This window comes from Cebus imitator, unplaced genomic scaffold, assembly GCF_001604975.1.
Source record: "Cebus imitator isolate Cc_AM_T3 unplaced genomic scaffold, Cebus_imitator-1.0 Scaffold175, whole genome shotgun sequence".
Lineage (NCBI taxonomy): Eukaryota > Metazoa > Chordata > Mammalia > Primates > Cebidae > Cebus > Cebus imitator.
In genome coordinates this window covers 45,918-59,648 of record NW_016107490.1, presented here as the reverse complement: position 1 = coordinate 59,648, position 13,731 = coordinate 45,918, and positions in this window count along the sequence as shown.

Below are 13,731 nucleotides of genomic sequence, written 5' to 3'. Positions count from 1 at the left end.
CCTGTATTGAAGTCATGAACTTCAGTTCTTTTTGTGATATATTACATTATTAGCCTCTAAGTCTTGGCTTTCTTATTTATAAAATAATATTAGCTTTAAGGTCATTGTGGAGTTAAAATAAGATTTGCAGAACAAATGGCACAGTTCTTGGCACACAGGATACACTCAAGAAATGGTGATTTTTTTCTTTTATCATGTACATTTTTTCATTACCAAAGTCTCAATTAATGCTGTCTTTAGGCTCAAAACGTTCTATTTATTAGGTCAAAAAATATTTTTGAAAGGTTAATATAATTTGTCAAGACTATTCTAAATCATTTTGACTATTTTATTCAATGATTCTATTGAACATGTCAAAAAACAAAAACTGAAGATGTACTTGTTATGTCTTTTGTAGATCTGCGTTTCCAAACAACAACAACAAAATAGCTGGGTTCAAGGTGACTGCTTTGTACTACAGAGCTGTTATATATATTCCAACCCCATAACGTTAGGTGTTTACAGTGACAATGTTTGTGAACTTTCACATTCTATATAGCGATCACAATGAAATCCTCTAAAGGCATCCTTTGATGGAATCAATTTGGACATTTATGATGGCTCAAAACAAGGTCCCAAGCAATGAGACTACATTAGTGTAGATCACCAATATAAATAGAACAGCTATTCATATCAGTTCTGCCCACAGCACGTGAGTGGGAGAAATTATGAAGTAAGATCATCAGGAACAAAGAAAGGAGTATTTCAGAATATATTCAATTGATCCTAAATGTAGCCAATCCTGCTTGAGGGAATGTCTGCGAAATTCAATTCTCTGCTTTCAGATTCAGGTACAGCAGGCCTTTGAAGAACAGTCATTTCATTCAACATTGTTTCCTTATAACGTTTATTTAAAAACAACAACAACAACAACTATTTTCCAGTAGGGGCCACTGTCTGTGTGGAGTCTGCATGTTTTCCTCATGTCTGGATGGTTTTTTTTCTGGGTACCCAGGTTTTCTCCACATTCCAAAGTTATGCACGTTCAGTTCATTGGCGTATCTAATGATATTCCAGTCAGAGTGAATGTGGGGGTGTCTGTGAGTACCCCTGGTGATACTACCTGCCTAGGGCTGGTTGCTTCCCATCTGGTGTCCTAAGCTACAGGGAAAAGCTCAGGCCACCTGCAACCCTGAACTGGAATAAGCAGGTAAATAATTACCTTATTTATTTTTATACTGATACTATTATTCATCTTTTTAAAATACATGTATAGCTCACATTTATTTTAAGATTTAATATTAGAAGTGATCTGCTGATTATTTACAAGTTGGTGATATTTTTATGACCATAAATATGCCATAGGAAAATAACTCTGCCTATATCAATTAGCCTACAGTAAAGCTGGCTTTTTGCATGCCTTTGAAGTTTCCACAAACCTATCAGCAACATTAAGTGAGGACTTACTGTATAAAAAATGTAGATTATTAGAAACAAAGTTTTACCCTAAGGAAAAAAAAAACATCTATCATTCAGCTCTGTCACTTAGTTTACCAATTCCTTAGCAATATTTAAATATGCATTCAGTTCTATTGTGTATTATATCTTTGTTCATGTGTATCTGTGTGTGTGTGATCATGCATATTTTTATTCTACAGATTCTATTTGGTTCTGTCTTATTTAGCTGACCCCAACTGAGTTGCTCCAAATGCTGTAGCAATAAAGTTCTTACAAGGGAGTTCTTTGGGATTCCAAAGAAAGAGGCAGTAAACTGCAAGGTGACCAATCCAAAGCATGTGTTAGAGCTCGCAGAGTACTGCTGCATATTCTCAGGCAGACAGAGAGAAAGGGATGCTCTACCTCAGTATGTCTGCAGCGATGGCATCAGGTTATGGAGTTCATATACCAGTTTCAAGAACTTGGCTCAGGGCACAGCCAGTTTCTTTCAGCGTTTTGATCAGCATCCCAAGCATCTTGATCAGTGTCTGGAAATGTTCAGGGCTCCAGCTCGGGTTCAAACCTGCCAGGGAAAAGGGGCAGCTGGCTGGGCCACAGAGTATTCAAGGCATTCTGTGTTTCTTAGGACACAGAAAGAAAGTGGGCAGGACTAGGGGACCCTACAGTTTCTTTTTTCCAACTTAACATTATTATTTTTAATGGCTTCTTATTTCTTAACCATCATTTCTTTCCTCTATTGTTTCTTCAAAGATACTAAAAATAATTGTTATCCTTTATATAGGTCAGTTATTGTATTTGTTATTTCTTAAATCGAAATCTGTTGCTGTTTCTGACTCTGAGAGAAAGTAGCTGGTAACTCCTGCATTTTGCAATTCTTTTTTAGTTCATATTTTATTGAATTCATCAACGGAAGAGCCAATGGGTCTGAATTGGAAATATCTTCCTCTAGAAGTGTTCTGTCTTGCTTCTGCCAGACGTTAGGGGAGCTATTTGTATATAGCTGTGATCATAGTTTTATATAATTTTATCTGTATTATTAATTTAATCATAAGTACTTTATCATCTTCTAACTACCCCTGAATAAACATAATTTTTAATGGTTGATTAACATTCATAATGCAAGTACAAATGTTAAAATGAGCATTCTGTTATTAGGCATTTTCATTGTTTTTACTATTATAAACAACAACATAATGCTTTTATTCATTATATTTCATTTGAATTATTTTCTCATGTTGGATATAAAAGTTACAAGGGCAGAGGTAATGAAGCATTCTGAGACCTGTAATTGTAAAATTGCTATTCAAAGATTATACAAATTTACACTCTTGTAAGCAGTGTATCAAAGTGACCATCTCAGCCTACCTTTGCTCTGATGGCTAATTTGTAGGTAAAAGAGGTTATTTATTAGATTTTAAAGTGCTATGTATATAGCACTTTATATATATATATATATATATATATATATATATATATGTGTGTGTGTGTGTGTGTGTGTATATATATATATATATGCACACATACACACACATACATATATATAGTACTTTAAATTTGACTTTTGTTGTTTTTTAATTTCTAATGAGGTTGAGCTTTTTCCCCATATGGTACCAACTATTTTTTTTTCTAGTATTGAAAAATTCTTGTTATATTGTTATCTTAGATTGGCTTTATTTTTTCCTTGTTTACTATTAACCTTATCTTTTCTGAGATCTTGATGAAAAGTTCAAGAGAAAATCCGTTTAAGAATTTAGAAAATCTTGGGACCTCTTTATTCCATCTGTGCATATGGTGCTATTTATAATTTTCGGGTTTTTTTTGGGGCTTCTGGTTTGTATTATATTCAGTTTTATATAAGTCAGAGACTACATGCCTAAATCAACATATGCCCAGCGGTCGAATGGTGGGCTAAGTTTTTTCCAATGAAAATATATTGCTTTGAAAACAAAATAACCGACTCAATTTTATGACGGCTAACTTCAAATGTCTTAAATTGTATACTTTCTCTGTCAATCAATATTGGTGTTTTAAACTTAATATCATGCCATTAAAAATGACCCTTATATCAACTGTATTTGTGTATTTTTGTTTGTTTGTTTAGAGACGGAGTCTTGCTCTGTCACCCAAGCTAAAATGCAGTGGCACAATCTTGGCTCACTGCAACTTCTGGCTCCTGGGTTCAAGCAATTCTCTTGCCTCAGTCTCCTGAGTAGCTGAGATTACAGGGAGATGCCACCATGTCCAACTAAGTTTTGTATTTTTAGTTGAGGTGGGGTTTCATTATGTTGGCCAGGCTAGTCTCGAACTCCTGACCTCAGGTGACCCAGCTGCCTCGGTCTCCCAAAGTGCTGGGCTGCTGCACCCATCGCCATATTTGCATGTTTTAAAATTTAAACTCTATTCTCCAAAACTCAGGAGTCAGATGGAATAACAAGGTAACCGTTTTCCACCTTTATAGTGAAAATAGCTGTCTAACATTTAATAAACCAGTTTAGTAGTTTGTGAGATATAATGATATATTACCCAGAAACACTTAAATATTGTATTGGCTTGTTAACTAAATGTGCAAGTCTGTGTTTGGGTTTTTATACATTAATATAAATGTAGTAGCATATGAAATATATGCCTATATATATGTTCATGTAATAGCATTACAATTTGCATGTATTGCATATAAACATACTTGTATATGTGTGTGTTTCACATTAACTGGAAATTAACTGTTATTTTCTGCTGCCTCAAAATTTCAGACTTCTTAATGCTTGACTTTTAGAAGCTAAATGATTGTTAGTGCAAAAGGAATTGTTCATTACTTTTAATGCAAAAACTTCAATTCCTATTGCACCAACCTAATATCTTATTATGGCAGATTAACAAAATCCAAAATGAGTTTTGCAGCATGAAGCTTGTCATATCACATTTTGGGTAATTTTAGATTCATGGAAGCAGATCAGAAAAGAGTTACTGAGAAATTACATAAAAAGAGTTATCAGAGAGCTGAGGTATTTCCTCTCTCTTCAACAAAGCCAAGTGCAAGGGACTTCAGAGAATAATCTAAAAAGTTTAAGAGTCCCCAGGATTGAGGGAGGGTCATAGGGGATATATCTGAATCTCACCTGTAAAAGTATAAAGAGAAAGGTGTGGCTAGCGCAGCTGCTGGTGGCAGAGTACAGAGATATTATGAAAGCACACTCTATTTCCCCTAACAGGACAGGTCCAGGGCCTGTCTCCGATGGGCTGGATGTAGCTGTTAATTAAGGAACCACTTTTAGTCACTTTGGGAGAGAGTGCCCAGAAAGGCCACCTACTGGGAGAAAAAAGAGAATGTCTAGATATGGTAGACTGTGGAGATCTAGGAATTGAGAGAAATCATAATTGGCCTACTAGAAGAGGTGTCAAGCCTATGGGCTGAGGTCCCCGTTGCTAAAATATCAAAGGAGAGAAACAGACCTTGATATGGTTTGGATTTGTGTCTCCACTAAATCTCACGTTGAATTGTAATCCCCAATATTGGAGGTGGGGGCCTGGTGGGAGGTGAGCTGATCATGGAGGCAAATTTTGCTCTTGGTACTGTCCTCATGAGAGTTAGTGAATTCTTGTGAGATCTGGTTGTTTCAGTGTGTGGGACTCCTCCTCTCTTACTCCTGCTCCCACAATGTAAGACATTGCTTCCCCTTTTCCTTCGGCCATGGCTGGAGGCTTCCCGAGGCCTCTCCAGAAGCAGAAGCCACTATGCTTCCTGTATAGCCTGCAGAACTGTGAGCCAATTAAACCTCTCTTCTTTACAAATTACTTAGTCTCAGGTGTTTCTTAATAGCAATTGGAGAATGGCCCAGTACAGTCCTGGTATTGTATGTCCCATGTAAGTGGGCATTGATGCCACATGGAAAATGTAGCAATCAAATAAGATGACACTTCTCATAGCTATCCTGCCTTTATGCAGACAGGTTCTAGCATCTTTCTGAACTCGTCAGTCTGAACTCATTGCCTGTCAAGCAACAAGCCTGTAGAAATTATCAAAATCATAGAAGTGCAAAAATGTAGTTAAACAAATAAGATCTAGTATTTGATATCACAAAAGGGTAACTACAGTCAACAATAATTTTTTGTTCATTTTAAAATACATAAAATAGCATAACTGGATTATTTGTAACACAAAGAAGCAATAAATGCTTCAAGTGATGGGTACTCTATTTACCCTGATATGTTTATTAGCCATTGTATGCCTATATCAAAATATCTCATGTACTCCATAAATACATGTACTTACTATGTACCCACAAAAATTAAAAATAGAAAATTCAAAGTAAATACATGTTTTAAAAATTATGGAAGTTAAGGGGGAAATAAGCAAAGCAAAGAACACAACCTGAAATAGAGATAAAGTTTTGGAGAGCAGAATTTATCCTTCCGGTTTAATTATATTTCTCACCAATGTTGTAACAACTTTGAGTGATGTATACTTTGCTGTCTCCCTTAACTTGCCCTCTCTTGTTCCGTCACATTTGGACAGAATTCAGTTAATCATATGCTGTGTTCAGGGCACACCACGACTTTTAATTCCCAGAAAGCTCCTCTTGGACAGCTTTTGAGCATTGGGATATTTTGTAATTTTTGTTGTTCTTAGTGCTTTCTGACTTGATTCTCATGAGATCAGAAAACGTTCTGTATGAATTCAAAACTTTTGAAATGTACCAACCTTGCTTTATGCCCCAGAAGTAAATGGCTAATCTGTGTACATTCTCCATGTGAGTGTGAAAATAAAGATGCATAGCCTGAAGAATTTAGATATAGTATTCTATATAAACCTCAAGTTTACTTCAAATATTCTCTCCTTGATCATTTTTTTCTCACTTCCCTATCAATTACTGAGAATTGCATGTTAATATTTTTCACTGTAATTATTAATTTTTATTTTTCTTCTGGTAATTATTATTTTTCATATTGTGATCATATAATTAGAGACATGTAAATTCAGAAGGCTATATTGCAATTATTTATGCAGATATACTATGTTTTTTATGGTAGTTTTATGTGATATCATTATAATTTCATTAACTTTTGAATGATTTGAACACATTTCTTTTTTAACTGGGGTTTCAGATATTCAGTTTGATAACTTTTGTCTTCCAATCAGATCATTTATAACATTTACATATAATGAAAGTATCAATATTTTATTTCACCCTGTAATGTGCTGTTGCCATCCTTACTAGTTCCTGTTTCCATTCATCATCTTGCCTTATTTTAGAGTAATTATTTGTCATTTCATTTTTAAGCCTTTATTTATATGTTAATGGAAAATTCTATTCTTATTATCTCATGGATACATATAAAATTATAACACGTATAATTATCAAATCTAAGCACACTTAAAAATGTTGTTCAAGTGTTTTTTTTTTTTTTTTTTACATCAAACTGAACTTTCCTTCAAGAGGGAAGGCTATGTAAAATAAGTTTTAAACACCCAGTGCTAACTAATTTTGTGTTAATGAGCTTTACCTTACTAATCTTATTAACCTCAAAATTCATTTACCCTAGACAGGAATGGGGGAAATGTTGGCAAAGTGACTTCTATAAAGCATTGAATAAATTAAATTGCAGAGCTAAAAATATAACAAAAGTGGATATAAATGTGCAGGAACAATGTATACATGTCATGGGCTGTGACAAAGTGAAAATAACACAACCTAAAAGTTCTGAAGAGAGAACAAGTAGAATTGTATTGTTAATATACAAGTAAGGAATGAAAAGTAATAAGATTTTACATTGAGACATCATTTAGTAGACTCCTGGGTAAAAGGGACTGAAACTAAGAGAATTATATAAAGTTATTAGCATAATTATGCTCAGTAGAACAACAACAGCAAGAACAACAACAAAAACTTAACAAGTTCCCCAAGAAATACAAACAGCAAAAAGTTCAAATATAAAAACGGCAGACAACATAGTGGAAAAAACAAATAGTAAATATAACATAAGACAAAAAATGAGATAATTGGACAGAATAAACACCAAACAAATTTATCTTATCAAAACATGTAACTCTACTTCTCTCAGCTTTTTAAAGGAAAAAAGTTTTCAGATGGCACACAAAGCAAAGCCCATCCCTCTGCTGTAGAAAGGGGACGTACTTAAAAGCATTCAAAAAGACTAAAACCACAGGATGACAAATAAATCTTGGGTACTCACAAGCTAAGTGAAGGCATGGGTGTCAAACATAATATCTGGCAAGGCTGAATTTAAGCAAAATGTTATTGAACAAGATGAAGAAGTACAGTTTATAATTTTAAAAGCTAAAATGTACAATGAAGATAGAATTATCAAAGTGGAGGGTCTTAAAATATTATACTTCATTTTTTTTTAAAAAAAAAAGCTAAAAGAATCCTAAAAGATGGAATTTAAAGGTAGATATTAAAGATAGGTATCCAGTTTTGAACACCAATGTTAGGGAATAAACCTCCTTAAAAAAAGGAATATTCATGAAAAGCAGTTGGGATATTTATAAAAATAGACTATATATTCATGCAAAAATATTCAATAGATTTCCAAGGCATATATAATCTAACCATAAGACTATACAAATTAGTAATAAAATTAAAAATAGAAAATATAAATTTTAAAAAATGACAAAAATTTGACTAGAGAGATAAAAGACACTTATCCTAAATTCCCAGAAGTCCGCAATATCTCAGGCTTCTAAAGATCTGTTATCTATGCTCCATAAGTCTGTGAATCTTCAAATCAATATGACCAGTTTTGACAGGTGCTTTCAAAAAAACTGTAACTTCAATATGTATTTCTCTTTTCTGGGTCCCCATTTTTACCTTTATTATAGTCTAATGATTCCTTATTCTTTTGTCTGATTTTCAATTTATAAGAAGATTTACCTTTTTATTAGTCTTAGCTACTTTACCAAAGTGACACAAAAGCCTATCCTTCCGTTATTTACTTTTTCTTTTGTCAACAGAGATATTTATCCCCTAATATCTAGTTTCCATGTGTGTTGATTTTTTCTCAATTTTTATATGTATTACCCATTTAACTTTATCTTAATGATTATTTCCCACTTAACCATTTGAATTAATATTCATCTGAAATTCTATCCTTTAGACTTTTAAAACCTATTCATTCATTTTTTTTGCTGATACATAAAACAAACTGTTGACCTTTGAACAATGCAGGAGTTAGGAGCACCAATACCCCATGGAGTCGAAAATCTGAGTCTAACATTTGACTTCACAATAATTTAACTGCTAATAGGCTACTGTTGACCAGGTGCCCTACCAATGGCATAAACAGTAATTAACATATATTTTCTATGTTATATATATTATATACTTTATTCTTAAAACAAAGTAACCAAGGGAAAAGATAATATTATTAAGAATATTATTATGACAATCTACTTCCACTTAATGAATAGTAATATATTATTCCCTACATAGGTATTCATTAAGTAGAAGTAGATTATCATAAAGGTCTTCATCCTCAATATCTTCACAATGAGCAGGCTGAGGAAGAGAAGAAAAAAAAAAGGATTGACCTTGATGTCTCAGGTAGCAGAGGCAGAAGAAAATTCATTTATAAGTGAATGCATGCAGTTCAAACCCTTGTTGTTCATGGGTCAACTGTAGTTGTATAAATTTTGGGGGAACATGTGGTATTTTGGTACGTGTATATAATGTGTAATATTCAAGTCAGGGTAACTGGGAGATCCATGACCTCAAATATTTGTCTTTTCTTTATATTAAGAACATTCAAGTTCTCTTCTATTATAGCTTTTTTGAAATGTAAAATCAATTATTGTTAAGTATTCCTTTGGTCCAACTGTAATTTGGTAGTCATTAATCAACTTTTCTTTATTTACTTTCCCTGCTACACTTCCCAGCCTCTGATAATTATCAATCTACTCTCTGTCTCCAGGAGATCCACTTTTTCAGCTCCCACATGTGAGTGAGACTATGTAACATTTGCTTTTGTGTTCCTGGCTTATTTTACGCAACATAATGACCTCCAGTTCTATCCATGTTGTTATGAATATCAGGATTTCATTCTATTTTATGGCTAAATAATCTCATTGTGTATATGTACCACATTTTCTTTATCCGTTCAGATACTGATAGTTGCTTGGGCTGAATCCACATCTTAACTGTTGTGAATAGTGCAGCAATAGATATGAAAATGTCGATGGATATATTTACTTCCTTTCTTCTGGATATATATGCAGCAGTGAGATTCCTAAATAATATGGTAGTTCTATTTTTAGTTATTTGAGGAAACTCCATACTGTTTTATAGTGGCTGTATTAATTTGCATTTCTACCAATAGTATACCAAGATTCTCCTCCCTCCACAGCCTCACAAATATCAGTTATTTTTTGTCTTTTTGATTAAAAGCTAGTATAGCTTGGATGAGATAATATTTTATTATGATTTTCATTCACATTTCCCTGATGATTAGTGATGTCATGGAATTTTTATACACCCATTAGCCATTTGCATGTGTTCCTTTCAGAAATGTCTATTTAGATCTTTTGCCCATTTTAATTCTTTTTATGCTATAGAGTTGTTTGAATTTTCTATATATCCTGGTTATTAATCTCTTTGCAGATGGATAGTTTGTGAATGAATTATCTCATTCTGTAGGTTATTCAGAGTTTACTCTCATTCTCTTCACTTTGTTGATTGTTTTCTTTGTGGTGCAGAGGGTTTTTAGCTTGATGTAATCCCATTTGTCTACTAATTTTTCTTTTGTTTCCTGTGCTCTGGGAGTATTGGCCAAAACAACCTCTGTCCAGATCAATGTACTGAAGCATTTCTCCATGTCCTCTTCTAGTAGTTTCATAGTTTCAGGTCTTAGATGTAAGTCATTTATCATTGGCATTTAATTTTTGTATATGGTAAGAGATAGGGGTCTAGTTTTATTCTTCCACCTATGATTATTCAGTTTTTCCAGCACCACTTATTGAAGAGACCGCCATTTACTCAATGCATGTTCTTGAGCTCTTTGTAAAAAATGAGTTGGATGTAAATACATAGATGTTTTTCTGGATTATCTTTTCTGTGCTATTGATCTAAGTTTCTGTTTTATGCCACTCTCTTGCTCTTTTGGTTACTGTGCCTTTAGGATATACTTTGAAGTCAGGTAGTGCCCTGCCTCCAGCTTCACTCTTTTTGCTCAGGGTTTCTTTGGCCGTTTGTTTTTGTGTGTGTGAATTTTAGTATTTATTTTTCTATTTCTGTAAAAACTGTCACTGACACTTTGATAGATATTGCACTCAATTTATAAGTTGTTTTGGGTGGTGTTTATCTTTTAGCAATATTAATTCTTCCAGTGCACAAGAATGGGATATCTTTTCTTCTTTTGTCTTGTCTTCAACGTCTTTCATAAGTGTTTGATAGTTCTATTTTAGAGGTCTTCCACTTCATTGGTTATAATTATTCCTAGGTATATTATTTTTATAGCTATTGTAAATGAGATTGTGCCCTTGATTTCTGTCTTGGTCCATTTGTGTTTCTATAAAGTAATACCAGAGGCTGGGTAATTTATAAAGAAAATAAGTTTATTTGGCTCACAGTTCTGCAGGCTGCTTAAGAAGCATACCTCCAACAGCTTTGTTGCTGAAGGCTTTAGGCTGCTTCCACTGATTTTGGGAGGCAAAGAGATCTATTGTGGGCCGAGATCATATGACAAGACAGGAAGTGAATGGGAAAGGGAGGATGTACCAGGCTCTTTTTAAAAACCGGCTCTCATGGGAACTAGCAGAACAAAAACTCACTTATTACTACAGGACAGCGCCAAGCCATATGTAAGGTTTCTGCCCCATGAAACAAGCACTTCCCATTAGGCCCCATCTTTAACAATGAGGGTCAAATTTCAACATGAGGTTTGGGGAGAAAACACTCAAACTACAGTATTCCACCCATAGTTCCCTAAAAGTAATGTTTATTAAACATACAAAATATATTATTTCATCCCAGTAGTTCCCAAAAGTCTTAACTTGTTCCAGCATCAACTCAGAAGCCCAAAGTCTCATCTGAGATCAAGGCAATTCTTTCTTGTTATGAGCTTGCAAAATGAAAAACAAGTTATTTGCTTTCAAGGTACAATAGTTGTACAGTCATTGGGTAAACATTCCCAGTCCAAAATGGTGAAATCATCCAAAGAAAGGGATAACAGACCCCATGCAAGTCTGAAACTCAAATGGGCAGGCATTCAACCTTAAAACTCCAAAATGGCTCCATGTGACATATCCTGGGCACACTGGTGTAAGAAGTAGGCTTCCAAGGAAGTCCTGTCTTTATGGCTTTGCTGGCCATGGCACACATAATTGCTCTCATGAATTGAAGTGAAATGTCTGTGACCTTTTTAGGCTGAAATTGCATGTTTGCAGGTGGCTCTATAATTCTGGGGTCTGGAGGGTGGTTGTCCTGCTCCTCAACTCCATTAGGTAGTGCTTAGGTGAAGACTACCTATATGGGCTCCAACCCCACATTTCTGCTTGGTATTGTCCTAGTAGAATCTATCTGTGGAGGCTCTGCCCTGTAATAGGCTTATGGTTGGTCAATCAGACATTCCAATATATCTTCTGAAATCTTGGCAGAAGCTGGCAATTCTCCACTGTGAAACAAGCACCTTTTGCATTCTGGGTACATGCAGTCTTATCACCAAATGCAAGCCTCAAAGGCTTATGACTTATGGTCTCTGGAATGGCAGCCCAAACAGTACCTGGAATCCTGTGATCTATTGCTGGAGCCAGAATGGACAGGATGCATGGGGCACTGTCTTGAAATGGCATAGGTCAGTGGCATCCCAATCTGGCTCACAAATTATGTTGTCTTCCTAGGCCTCTGGGACAGTAATAAGGGAAGCAGTCTAGGAGATTTCTGAAATATCTTGAGAGCTTTCTCAAAATAATTTCGATATTTTTAAATTTGTTGAAACTTGTTTTGTGACTTAAGGTACGGTCTATTCTGAAGAACGTTTTCTATGCTAATGAGAAATATGCATTCTGAAGCTATTGGTTGAAATGTTTCATAAAAGACAGGTTTATGTGGTTTAGTGTATGGTTTAACTCCAATGCTTCTTCACTGAATTTCTGTGAAGATAATCTATTACTGACTGTGGGGTTTTGAATTCCCCTACTATTACTGTATTGAAGCCCCTTTTTTCCCTTTAGATCTAGTAATGCTTGTTTTAATTATTTGGGTGCTTTGCTGTTGAGTACATGTAAATTCATCCTTGTTATATCATCTTGCTGAATTTACCCATTTATCATTGTTTTGGTGACTCTCATTTTCTCTTTTCATTGTCTTTGACTTGTAATCTATTTTACTTAATTATATGGTTTGTATTTGTGTCCCTGCCCAAATCTCAGGTTGAATTGAAAGAGGGACCTGGTAGGAGATGATTGGATCATAGGGGTGGATTTCCTTCTTGTTGTTCTCAGATGGAGAGTGAGTTCTTAGGAGAGCTGACAGTTTAAAAGTGTGTGGTACTTCCTCATTTTCCCTCTCTCTCTCTCTCTCTCCCCCCTGCTCTGTCATGGTAATATGTGGTTGCTTCCTCCTTGCCTTCCTCCATGATTTTTCACTTCCTGAAGCCTCCCAATTATGTTTCCTGTTAAGCCTGTGGAACTGTGAGTGAATTAAACCTCTTTTCTTCAAAAATTACTCAGTCTTAAATACATATTGATAGCAGTTTGAAAATGGACTAATATAGAGAATTGGTACCAGAATTGGGGCATTGCTATAAAGATACCTGAAAACGTGGAAGTGACTTTGTAACTGGGTAATGGCCAGATGTTGAAACAGTTTGGAGCTTCCTAGAGACTTGTTGAATGGTTTTGACCAAAAAGTCCAGCTGAGGTGGTCTCAGATGGAGATGAGGAATTTGTTGGGAACAGGAGCAAAGGTGACTCTTGCTATGCTTTAGCAAAGAGACTAGTGATATTTTGCCACTGCCCTAAAAACCTGTGGAACTTTGAACTTGAGAGAGATAATTTAGGGAATCTGGTGGAAGAAACTTCTAAGCAGCAAAGCATTCAAGACAAGATCTGGCTGTTTCTAAAAGTGTATGCTCACATGTGTGAAAAAAGAGATGGTCTGAAATTGGAACATGTATTTAAAAGGGAAGCAGAGCACAAAAGTTTGAAATATATGCAGCCAGACCATGCAGTAACAAAGAAAAATCCATTTTCTGGGGAGAAATTCAAGCCTGATGCAGATGTTTGCATAAATAATGAGCAGCTGAATGCTAACAGCCAAAACAATGGGGAAAATATCATCATGG